The sequence below is a fragment of the Diceros bicornis genome, chromosome 36, assembly GCF_020826845.1.
Source record: "Diceros bicornis minor isolate mBicDic1 chromosome 36, mDicBic1.mat.cur, whole genome shotgun sequence".
In the NCBI taxonomy this organism is placed as follows: Eukaryota; Metazoa; Chordata; class Mammalia; order Perissodactyla; family Rhinocerotidae; genus Diceros; species Diceros bicornis.
Window position 1 is genome coordinate 2,606,189 of NC_080775.1, and position 13,025 is coordinate 2,619,213.

A 13,025-nucleotide genomic window follows, 5' to 3' on the forward strand; every position below is an offset into this window, starting at 1 on the left:
GCTGTTGCTAGAAGCAGAACATTAAAATGTGAGCCTCTTGTGGGTGGGTCTCCAATAACAGAGGCGGGGGCTGGGAGCTGAGGAACTGGAAGACATTGAACTAGAGAAGATCTACCTACTGAGGAATTGTGCAGAGGCCCAGTGTCTTCCCAGTCTCACCGTGATGTCATAAGGGGGCAACCTTTGGACACCTGTCACAAACCACATACCTCCATGGAAACTTCAATAGCACCTAGGTAAGTAGGAGACACTTGTCACTCTCCATTTCTCTCCTCTCCACCTCAACACAACAAAGAAGGAAAGCCAGAAAGGGAAGAAAGCAGGAATAAGAGATCATGCTACTAATAAAATAAATAAAACTAGCTTAAATTGTAATATTGTAAAATAAGTTAAATGTGATTAAATGCATTAAAATAAAAAGAATTTCTGAAAAAGAAACAGAATATTTTGAAAAAGATAAGGGTGAATTTGAAAGGAACAGAGTAGAGTTTCTGGAAAAGAAATAATTGCTGAGCTTAAAAACGCATTGAAGGGGCCAGCCCAGTAGCTTAGTGGTTAAGTTCACATGCTCTGTTTTGGCGGCCCAGGGTTCACACGTTCAGATCCCGGGCACAGACCTACACACCACTCATTGAGCCATGCTGTGGTGGCATCCCATATACAAAATAGAGGAAGATGGGCACAGATATTAGCTCAGAGCTAATCTTCCTCAGCAAAAAGAGGAAGATTGACAATGGATGTTAGCTCAAGGTCAGTGTTCCTCACAAAAAAAAAAAAAAAAAAAAAAAAAACAAAAAACTCATTGAGTGTTAGTGTTCACAGTAGAAAACAGAAACCAAAATTTCAAGCAGAAAGGAATTGAATATACAGAACTGGATACTTAAAAACGGGCAGAACTGGAGGATGAGAAGTTGGAAGGGCATCACAATTGATTGGTTCCAAGTTCACTCCATGTTCCTGAGATCCAGGGTCAGGAACGTGGTGGCAGGTTCTCTCCACCAGAGTTCTCGGTGATCACACTACTGCTGCAACTACAATACCTTCGCAACTAGACAAAGTTGTTGAATAGATATGAGATGTTTAATACAGCCAAGAGATAATAACACCACCTGTACCTCCAAACCTCCTTTCCAATTGTAACAAAAGTAGTTGGCCTCCAGACTTGCAGTTGCTAATTCTAACATCACAATTTCACATTGGTGCAACTTAAATCTAGAACTCAAATTGCAAAAGAATGTGGTTAATACAGTATTTAACTTTCCACCACTTTGGTGGTGAAAATTCCACATTTAATTTGACATGTATATATATATATACATGTATACATATATATATATATAGTATAAATATAACTTAGGGATTTATAGCATACCCATAATTGTTACTTATAGTTAGGATTTTTAAAAGAGTTTTTTTCTTTGTTACTCTTTTTTTTAAGTGCAATAAAATAATCAAGAGAAAAATTCCTACGAAAAATACGTTTTTATTCTTTAGTTCAGTTCTACTGTTAACATGTATATGACTAAGGAAGATTAGAGGACTCACAATGAGTTTTGATTTTATAATCAGAAATTATTCTAATGAAGAAGATAAGAAAATATCTCAAGTCACCAATGAGAGTGAATGCACCACATTACCACAGACTGCAGGTTTTAGAAGAATAAGTCAAAAAAGTTGGAGGAGAAGGTTATGCAATCAAGGACAATTTCAAGGAATGGTGCAACCCTGTGAGCTATGTCAGGAAGACTAATGAATTATATCAAATTGAACCTAGAAAGAGATGATGCTTGCAAAAAACATTGATGATGGCAAAAGTGTGATTAAAAAAAAGAAACTAAAGCTTTTCCAGCTACACTAAAATAAAAAAGTGATTGCAATTCTGGGGGCAGATGTAATGTAAGTGGATGCAATGTTCGCTTGGCCTAATAGAACGTGAAGCAAAGTTTATTCATTCTTTCTACAACCAATAATAATTTATCTACACAATATTTTGATAAGTATGACATAGCCTAGATTTGAGCCCTTCCTTTGCTGTTCTAAGCTTTATATTATATGAATCAATTTGGTTAACTTCTGCATCTCAGGTTTTTATACCGTAGTTTTTTGTTGTTAAACCAGGCTATTCCATGAGGTTGTTGTGAAAAAAAAATTGGTTCTACAAGTTCCTGGTAAAAATGAGCGGTGTAAGGTTATCAATATTCTCTCTGCTGCTTTCGTCTTTATCAAGACGGATGTTCTTTAGATTCTGCGCAGTAGATCCTATATTATTAAAAGGGAACTAAATCCCAACTTAGACGAGGAGCTAGAGAGAGAAGAACTGATTTAAGATAATTCAAATTTTATATATTTATCAAATTCTACCTGTACCACTAAAAATATACAGCCATTATTTAGAAAACTAGTTATAAAAATTATTTTGAAATCATGTAAAGAAGGGAAAACACAAAAGTGTGAATTTTGATTTTCAAGGGGAAGAAGTTAAAGAATTTACCACATCCAAACAAATAAACTTGAAAATGACCTTAGAATCTTCTGGAACATTTTATTAAGAAGCGTGGGAAAGAAAGCAATAACTAATCATTACTGGATCTTTGGATATGATCACCCCAATCTAAAGTCACTTTGCTTTTCAGTTGAATGTCTAAAGTAAAGATCAATAAAATGCTGTAGAAACTGAATATCTCACTTTTTCTATTTAAAAATGTATTGCAACTTTATAGGCAACTAAAGAAAATATTTAAGCAAATTACTAACTCGTAGAACAAAATTATCCAAGGAGTTTTGATGACTGCTACATTTTGAGATTAAGTGTAGGTTTCCAGAGGAGCTCTACACGGTGATGTCTTTACTGTGTCTCCTCTGAATTCATGTCAACAATCTTGATAAACTTATCAAATTGGCTTTATTAAACATGAGAATTATAAAAAAACTGTGGTAGATAATACTCTGAGGACCATTATTATTTCAGTAGTTTAAAATAGCCTGATTAAATGTAAAAAAGGTAATAATTAATGTGGGGGGAGATTTGTGACTCTATCTCTATATCTGAAAATATTGTCATTTAAATTGAAGGCAAAACAACAAAGATATTTTGACTACTCAGACCTTCTCTGAGAAAATTATTAAAGGATGAGATCCAGCAAGAAGGAAAGGTGAAGTGCAATAAGCAATGATAAGAACAAAAATTCTAGCTTATTATATTAATATAGAAGTAATTATGTATTATTTGCAAAGTCATTCTAGGAAAACATATATTTTTATCAATATTGCCTCATGAAGACTTAGAACATTTAATGGAGCAAATGTAGTGGACATTTGTTAATTTTTGGACATCAAATTTGTATTCTTGATTTCCAAAAGAATCTAGATTTAGGGGGTAAAAACTAAGATCTGAATCAATGGTAATACATACCACTTTAGTTCCAAGATTCAGTTTTGTAAAGTATTAATTTTCTTCAATTCTTTGAATTTGAACATTCACCCGTTAACTCCATCAAGACTTTAAAAAGAAAAATGTGTCTGACAAGCTGCTTCTAAAATTTATATAGAAGAGTAAATACGCGTAGATAAATAACACTACATCAAAAAATAACATATAGTTGGGACTGGCTCTAGTAATTATACCATAAGAAAAAAGAAAAAACAATTTAAAGAGTATAGTATCGCTTTGGAACAGATAAATAGGTCAGCAAGTCTGTTTAAGATACAGAATCACGTAATCTGAGAAATTAGCACATTATAGAAATGGTAGCTCATGTCAGTAAAAAATATCCTAATTTTTATAAATGGTGTTGATTGAATTGGTTGTTCATTGAGAAATATAGATTCCCTGCCACTTACAAAGCACACCCACACACACCTGCACACACACACACACACGTACACACAACTTACACTGGAGATAAAAACTGAAGGTCAAACTCAAAGTTTTAAAATTAATAGAAAATATAGAGGAATGTTTATGATTTTTTATGGGAAACGTCTTCTTAAATGACATGAAATAAAAACGTATATATACATACAAATATATGAAAACTTTGATAGATTTAACTAAATAAATATTGAAAAAAGATATCATAATCAAAAGTAAAATACAATACAAATCTGTAACTAACGTGATAGAGAATTTGTATACAAGATAAAGAGTTCTGGCAAATCAATTTGAAGACAAGCCACCAAATAGAAAATTGATCTATACACTGGTTAATAAACAAATGCACTGATTTGCAAATATAAATTTTTACAGTGAATAGCATTCTTCAACCAGTATGACAAAAACAGATGACTTTAAAATGTGAAGTTTAGGCTGTCATATGAAGAAGTGGGTATTTTTATATGGTACTGAGGGGTTGTAAATTGGTACAGCAATGTTGGGAGATAATACGAAGGGTCTGGTGTTCTAGGTGTCATAGCATACGAAAGAGAAAATGAAATTTAAACATTGTAGTATTAGTTCAAAATCAACTAAAAATCAATAGATCAAAAATTATATTTAATAGATACATGTCAAATTTAAAATGTTTATATACTATCACCCAATCCCTACTTCGCAAGAATTTTTTCCACATTTACCCCAAGAGACATTTGTTCATATTTTCAAAAGGCATTTACACAGATGTACTTTTTCAGCATTCATGAAAAAAACACTGAGAAAAACTTTAAAAATTCATCATAAATAAAGGACTAAAGAAAATACTATACAGTAATGCTGTGGACACTACTCAACAAATAAAACATAAAGGGTATATTTGCATGTACTCACACCTAGGGTGAACATTCTTGCAGGATAAAAAGTGAACGTAGAACTTTTACTTTCCAGTCAGACAAGTAAAGGGCTTGGAAGTTGCCGCTCCCATCCTCACAAGAAAAAAGCTGAACAAACTAAAAATCAACGACACTTCTTAGATCCTTCAGAGAACTGAGGTCACAAGGAAAACAGCTGCCCCCAAAATTGGAGAGACAGGAGAATGCTAGGCATTCCAGACCTCCCAAATTACAGGTGAGTGGTTTGCTTGTCTGATTGTGAAATGTTTTCGCCCAGCTACACTTATTGAACGCTCCTCCATGCCCAGCACCCTGCAGAGCTTTCCTTGTGCATCTTCTTGCACGGTGTGACATATTTCCGTGTAGGGAAATGCTTATGGAGATTTATTCATTGTCAAATAATAAGTAGAACAGTGTCGGGGAGACAGCTGCTACCATCTGTTTCCCAGTGAAACGGCCAGCTCTTTGTTTTCTGTAACATTTGTTGCTGTCCCCATTACTGTGGTTTTTCAAAACCAAATTCTGACAAATAAATTACTGATAAATTCCTAACACGATTGTAAATGGATTTATTAATATTCATAGACAAGTGAAAACTGAAAGAAAAGGTGACTGTGAGGATTAAGTCAAGTAATAATTAATCCAGTGAGGATTAAGTCAAGAAATAGTTTGCCTTCTCTTATTGCTGTGGCGTAGGTTCTGAACATCTCGATAGCTTTCCTTCCGCCATAGTCCATCTAGTGGTTTCTTGTTTTTTAAGCATGAAAGGAGTTGGGCTTTATAGTGAGACACACCACAGTTGGAATCCCAGACGTTCCGCTAGATGCAAGATAAGGCAATGGATTTAACGGCTTCGGGTCGCCAGGCCCTCACTTCTCACACGGGTGATATGAAATGTGAGCCAGATGATCGCTTTGAGTAGAGGTTTGTAAGGCTTATCTCATGACATGATACTTACTCTGTAATTATCAGCTGTTACAAGATATTGTGTATATCCAATCATGGATTTTGTATATATTTTTATATCCAATTATGGATTACAGATGCTCAGTAAACTCTTTGAATTGCAGCCCAGAATTCTCCCATTCAAAGGAAAGAAATTCTTATTTATACACTTTTATTCTATTTATCATTACTCATTTTGATGGGGAGTTGCTTCATGATTCTATTTCATAAAAGTTTATAATGATGCTAAAGTTCTAAATCTGAGTTATCCTACAGTTTCATTTAAAATTCATTTTAAATATACTATATATGTATTTATATTATGTATATATGTTGTATATATGTACAAGATTAAAGTGATGCATTCTTTAAAGTTTGGGAACCTGCCAAAATTAAGGTCATCCATAATAACATGAAGTCCAGTATCATTTCACCTTTGATGATGTCATGGTCGATAATCAAGCTAGCAGAGGAATTAGAAATTTCACAGCCACTCCATTTTAGCATTGAAGAGAATTACTTCATTATATGCTTTGGAGGTTATTTCTCCAATTGGCTCAGCCAGCCTGTGAAACACACATGAAATACAGAGCTGACTGGTGGACTGAAAATATGCTTTTAAACTACAAAGACTGATATTTTTAACAATAAAATAAAGCCCCAGACAGACCGTCAGAAATGTGCAACTCAGAAAAATACAGCAATTTTCTCATGAAATGACTCCATCTCAACTTATCTAAACTTTTCTAGACAAATCCCATTAAAATTGACCAGAACAAAATGATTTTTTAAATTACAAAATAGCAATGATTTTAAAGGAAAACTCTCATCACAAATTCAAAAGAAAGTGAAAAGTTTCTTTTGTGACACTTCTTTAAAAAAAATCACCTCTTAGGTCAAATAGTGTTTCCCAGAACTCAAGAGGGATGTCAGAGAAGAGCCTTCACTCTGAATATGCTTTTGGTCTTAGCAAACCCTTTATCTTAAAAGCTAAATTTTCTTAACATCATAAATAAGCTTCTATTAACTGAAAAATAATACAGACATCAAAAGTAGACCCAAAAAATTGCTGAACACGTGAAGTAAACATCTTCCTGACGTGCTACTCCATCTTCTGTCACATTTTGCCCTCGTATTGATGGTTATTTTCATGTTTATGTTGCTTTTCTCTGTGTCTTCCCCTTGCATTATTTTCCTGGGCTCTAATCCACAAATGTATTTCCTTCTTCCTAGATGCATCACGGTTTAAATATCTGGACTCTATCCAATATTATATACACTTCTCCATTGAAAACAAATAATAGACCTTTTTTACTCATTTTGCTCTAAAAATGTTTTAGAAAGCTGAGAAAAATGACTCTTTTAAAATAAAAGATTATATAATCTATCTCCTTTACAACATAAATTTCATATCTCACACAGTTTTTACCTAGAACCTGGTAATCTCTTTGTTGTTGACTTATTATCATTTCAAATTGATGCTTGATTATTTATTTCTTAGGTGTTTGCTTACACAAATTATTTGAGTGTTTTCCCCTTAAAGAGAAAACGAACATGTCAATATTTTCCCGTTCCTCTGTGTTTCAAAATTTAATTTGAAATAAAATATCTTTAAAGCTATATTTTTAAAAAGACTTTGGCTTAATTCAAAATCTTGATGTTAAATTCACACAGTATATTTGGCATATTATTATTTTTTTATCTCTCTGCCTGCTTGGAATAATTTATATTTTCTGCTTTTTGGACATTAAATTCACATTAAAATGTCTAGTCTTGGAGTATTCATATTCTGCATAGAATTAAGAATATAATGTTCATGATTTGAGGTCTGTGAAGCAGTGAATTGTTTTCTCACTTGATTAAATGCTGAAGAAAAGCTAAAACACTTAATAAGCTGCCAGCACCATTTATTTCTTTACATACAGCTGCTTTGGATAGTGTTAACAGTATTTTAAGGTACAAAAAGAGAAAATACAATAAAATAATTTCCAATGCTTCAGGTTCCATTCGACATTAGGGTAGGAGTGTGCATATTTGAGGACAAGTGAGGATGGGATGGGGCAAGATGGAGAATATTTGCTCTTGGAAATGATTTTTATTCAGCCACTTTCTCTGACAATTTCCTTCTCCCATAGGCAATCACTTCATTTCTGGAAGAAATGTGCATAAGCCAGCAAGAAGTTAATTCCAAGGACCAAGTTTCTGCACTTATGTCCTGTTGAACATATTCCATGATGCTGTTGGTGATTTTTAAGAGAAAGACCAAGTCTGTGTAACTTGCTCATTATAAAATCCAGTGGTTGGGAGTTACCGAGGCGATATGCCCGTAGGGCTAAAACTGCTAAACACTGAAACAAGGTCTCACAAAGTCATCGCCAAGAAGTGGTTGATTTTCTTAGAGGTGTCATAGACATTCCTCAATTAACTGGGAAAACTGACCCATAATCCTCGTGTGTCCCTTCCAATGAAGATTCTGGGATTCTAAATTATTTGATAAAAATAATCTTAAGATAGCTACTATTTTGTGAATGGAGTCATTCTGCTGAATTAACTCAGTTGATTCAAGACCAAACAAAAACATTAACAAAGAAGGATAAATACAACCCAAAAAGTATGTGACCCAAAGAGTATTAACAGACAGTATTAACAAAGGGGGATAAATATGACTCAAAAAGTATATCTGTGATTATAATGGAAATCAGGAGTAAGAATGTGAAACGAGACAAAGCAAAACTTTTCTCAGACCTGGAAAACAAGTCTAAGCACGGTGAAATGGTAAATAAGACCAAATATTACTAGTAAAATAACCATACTGAGTTGGTTTCATTGTCATTATCCATTTAGATTTTACAGTAACTGGGTTATGTTTGGTTTACACAATTAAAAATTTAAGGAAAGTAAGTTTAACTTGAAATTATCTTACTTCATGTAAAATATAACAAATATTCTATAAAAGGTATAAATTTGTGATGAATTAGAATTCTAAAGATTCTTCAGGTTGAGGCAAAACATTTAGGGGTATAAAAACATTATATATATAATTTGTAGATGTATGTGTTTCTCTGGAGAATTATATATATAATGTATATATATGTGTGTGTATGTGTATATATGTACATGTACACACACACACTTTCTGTTTCTCTGAGGAACCCTGACAACCACAGACACAACAATTTTCACTAATAAAAGCTGAGATATGAGATGCATGAAGACAAGTCAAAGAAACATCATGTGAGGTATCAAGATTACCAAAACTGTTTTCAAATGACATGTACTTAAAATCAGTGTTATTCAACTTTTTGATAGAAAGAATTCCAAAACAAAAACATACCCATATGAATGAATAAGTCAAAAGGGAGACTGAGCCTCATAAACGAAGTTAGTCTTATGAATGTCAAGGTCTTAGCCTTTGTCAAGAATATCGGGACTTCAGAAGGAATATAGTTTAACTCCCACCTAAGGTGGGCACCCCTTCTGTAACATGAGTAGCACCTTCCGTTCCTCTATTTTCAGTGGTAGACACCTCACTCTGTGAGATGAGGGGCATCTCATGTCAATTCCATAGACAGCTCCCGTAGCAGCTTCCAGCCCAGCAGGGAGATACAAGAGAGTATTCTCCATCTTAGAGGAAAGGACCACCAACCAAGTAGATGCCCAATTGAGAAACCTGAAAATCATCTCTTCTAGGACCGTCAAACCCCACCATGCTCCAGCATCGTAATATTCCTCATCCACTTCCTGTTTCTGTCCTTGGCGTCGAGGTCCTGCTTCAGGTTCTCACCCTTCCTCACCTGGACCATGGCGACATCCTTCTGTCCTCCAATTTTTATTATCCACAGTTCATCTTCCTCGTTGTAGTGTCATCTTACACCTTAGAACTTGGTGCCCTGTGTTTCCCTTTATTGGAAGCCCTTCTGCCTCCGATGCTCCCTTCTTTACCTGTCAAACTTCTATTCATCCCTCAATAATCAGCCAAAGTCACCTTCCATGGGAAGCTGTACACGACAAGCTACTTCGACTCACTGATCACTGTGCACAGTAATGGAGGTCAGGTAACTCACTGTTGTTGAAGGTGTAGGGCAAGAAAAGCCTTACCTCCACCCTCTTAGCTTCTCCAGCTGGGCCTGAGAATTAAGTTGATGTAAGATAGATTGACAGGAGAAAAGCACACAGATCCATTACACATACATGGGAGCTCCCACAATAAAATGGAGACCCCAAGAAGTGGCAAAACCCAAATGCCTATACAGTAGATTGAACAAAGGAAGCAACTGTGGAAAAGTGGCTAAAATGTGGGAGAGGCTAAGGAAAGAGAAGAGTTATGTTAACAAGGCCTGATGGTGCAGATTTTTCTCCTGTCTCTGGTGACAAGAATGTTTCTTTCCTCCTGGTATAGGGAGGGCGTCTTCCACATGGGAGCTTCATCTTCTGCTCTCAGGAGGCAAACAGGAGGCCAGGACGCCCTTCTTGCACCTGCTGGTCTTCAAAATAATCCTCATGACAAAGCGGCATATTTTGGTTGGCCTATTCTGCCTCCCGTCAAAGGGGCATATGATCTGTTTCAAATAAAATAATCACAGTAGAGAAATGACTTAACAATGAATATTTATTTAAGGTATGTATAGATAAACTTTCATCCTAGTTTTCAAACAAACCAAAACAAACATAGTTACAGTATTAAACATTTTCAAAATCACTAAGGAGGGAGAGGAAACAGATCATATATTGAACGATATAAAATCCATTCATTGAATGTAGCATGATCTCTAGGAATTTTTCTGGAGAACCACAAGCATTGAATGCTCCCCCAAAACCGGTGATTAGGCACAGTCAACAATAGTGCCCATCAGTGGACTCCCCTCACCAGGCACTGCTCTTACTGGACCTCACCTAGGTGTGAAGTCAGCAGTCTTGTGACAGGTCACCCTCTGCACGTGGTAGTTGAGGACAGGGAGCTGAGAGCTAAGGGACTTCAGAATCACAGGCCAGACTTTATGCCACATCTGCATTCAGCGTAAAGCCTGTGCTGTGAATACACAAGCTACAGACACAGGGACAAAACCCCAGTCATTCTCTGGTGGAGAATGCCGTGTTAGGAAGGAGAATGCCCAACAGGGATGGGAGAAAAGAAGAAAGTGATCTGAATTAAGCAATTTTTTCAAAATTGTCACCAGGCTAAAATGATATTGTTTTTCTAATTTCATCTGAAATATTACCATTCTCCTGCCTTCCTCCCATTGTATACACTTTTTTTTTTTTTTACATTTTTTTTTTTTTTTTCTGGTGAGGAGATCAGCCCTGAGCTAACATCCGCCAATCCTCCTCTTTTTTTGCTGAGGAAGACGGCCCTGGGCTAACATCTGTGCCTATCTTCCTCCACTTTATATGGGACGCCGCCACAGCATGGCTTACCAAGCAGTGCGTCGGTGCGCGCCCGGGATCCGAACCAGCGAAGCCCGGGCCGCCGCAGCGGAGCGCGCGCACTTAACCGCTTGCGCCACCGGGCCGGCCCCCATTGTATACACTTTTTGGCCTGGCAGGGTGTGTCCTGTATGCAACTCTAGGCTCCCTGAGACCTGGGCAGCACGAGACACACTTCCTTGGCCCCCTGAGGACTCAGCAAATGTGTGATGCAGTGGACAGATGTAAGGCTGTTTGCAATCTCATCAACAGATGGGAAAGTGGAATGAGAGCCTCAGGACTGCGGGGTGCAATCTGTGCTTTCAAAGCTTGTTTACATTACTACTTTTTGACCTGTGTATCCTGACCTGCCATGAGGGTCTTCTGTGTTTCTTCTATTTCCACCTTAAAGCTATGGGTGTCTAACTAAAATTCGGTGTTCTTATTAGTTCTAGTCATTTCTTTAAGGAAAAGTTTTCAAGCACCTTTTCCATAATGTTAAGGGCTGAACTCTTCCCTCTAGTCCCATATCTCATGACTAGCTCTTACTACCAATGGATGCAGAAGTAACAGATGATCAAGACATCGTTAAAACTCAATCACTGGCAATGCTTAAATACCGGTAAGAATATAATTAAAAGCCTGCCATAATTGATACACTTTTAGAATGTTATTCCCACTGAACTTACTTATCTCAAAATTACAGTCTGCATTTCCTTAACACAGTGGGATATCACACAAAATAATTGGTCCTGCTACATTATCAAAATACCCTGCTAAAGATAAACCTCTAATCAAAAAGGTAATTAAGACCTAAATCTAAGCATATTCAATTACCTCTCAATACTGCTTTTGTAATTCTGGGAATTCTGCCCTAAGAATGAGCTAAAGTTCAGCTCAAATTTTCTCTAAAACATTGATACAGGAGAGAGGGTAGTAGCTATTAATATGCTCTCTCTCACTTTCTTCCAAGCCCCTCAGCTGCACGCTGCTGTAGCCAGATCCGCACAGCTCATAGCAGAGGAAGAGTGATGAGGCTCGTGCCCACACAGAGACAGGCAGATTTATAAAAGTAACCGCTTCCAGAGTCTGCTCAGTTGATGATTGTGTTAAGTGGAAAACAATTACAGCGTCTACATCTTTAACGTGGAAAACTAATGACAAGGAAAGATGGCAGACATTTGGGGATTATGTTTGTAGGAAGGGACAGCCAGATTGTTCTGTGATTCTTAAATCATAACAAAATTGATGAGGGGTGAACCTCGCAAGAGTTGACACGATGGAGCTGAAAGTTAGGAAATCTAAATCTCATTTTTAGTTGTGTCTCTGATGTTTGTACTTTTGAATCTATAACCATCAAACAGAGAGAATAATGATGACTCTTCCTTAAAGAAGTACTCTAGGAAGCAAAATTTGAAGATCGCTTCAAATACGTCTTAAATCTAAACTTCAGCCATTCTGTCAGGTTAAGAAGGGAGACAGCAGAAATTCTCTTTAAAATGCAAACATGTTCCTGAGAGGGAGATATCAGATAAAGGTTTACTCGTCATTAATAAATGATGAGGACTTCAATGAGATTAGCTGATTTTAAAGCTCGTGATGGAAGGACAAAGATTACAAGTAAATTTGCTTTTTTAACTGTTTTATTTCCTGGTTATAAACGTAATTCATATTTTGTGTAGGAAATCTGTAAAGTATAGAAAGTGTAAACAAAAACATCATTAATAATGAGCTTTCTGCTGTCTTTTGGCTGTGTGTATGTGTCTGTATGCTTTTAACAAAATTGCATCAGATTCACCTCCAATCGTGATCTGTGTATGCTCACCTCCGTGGATATCGAGCGTTTCTCCACACATCGCTTCTATTTCAACACCGCAGAGACTCACTGGAGGCATTTCAACCTCCTGTAAAGA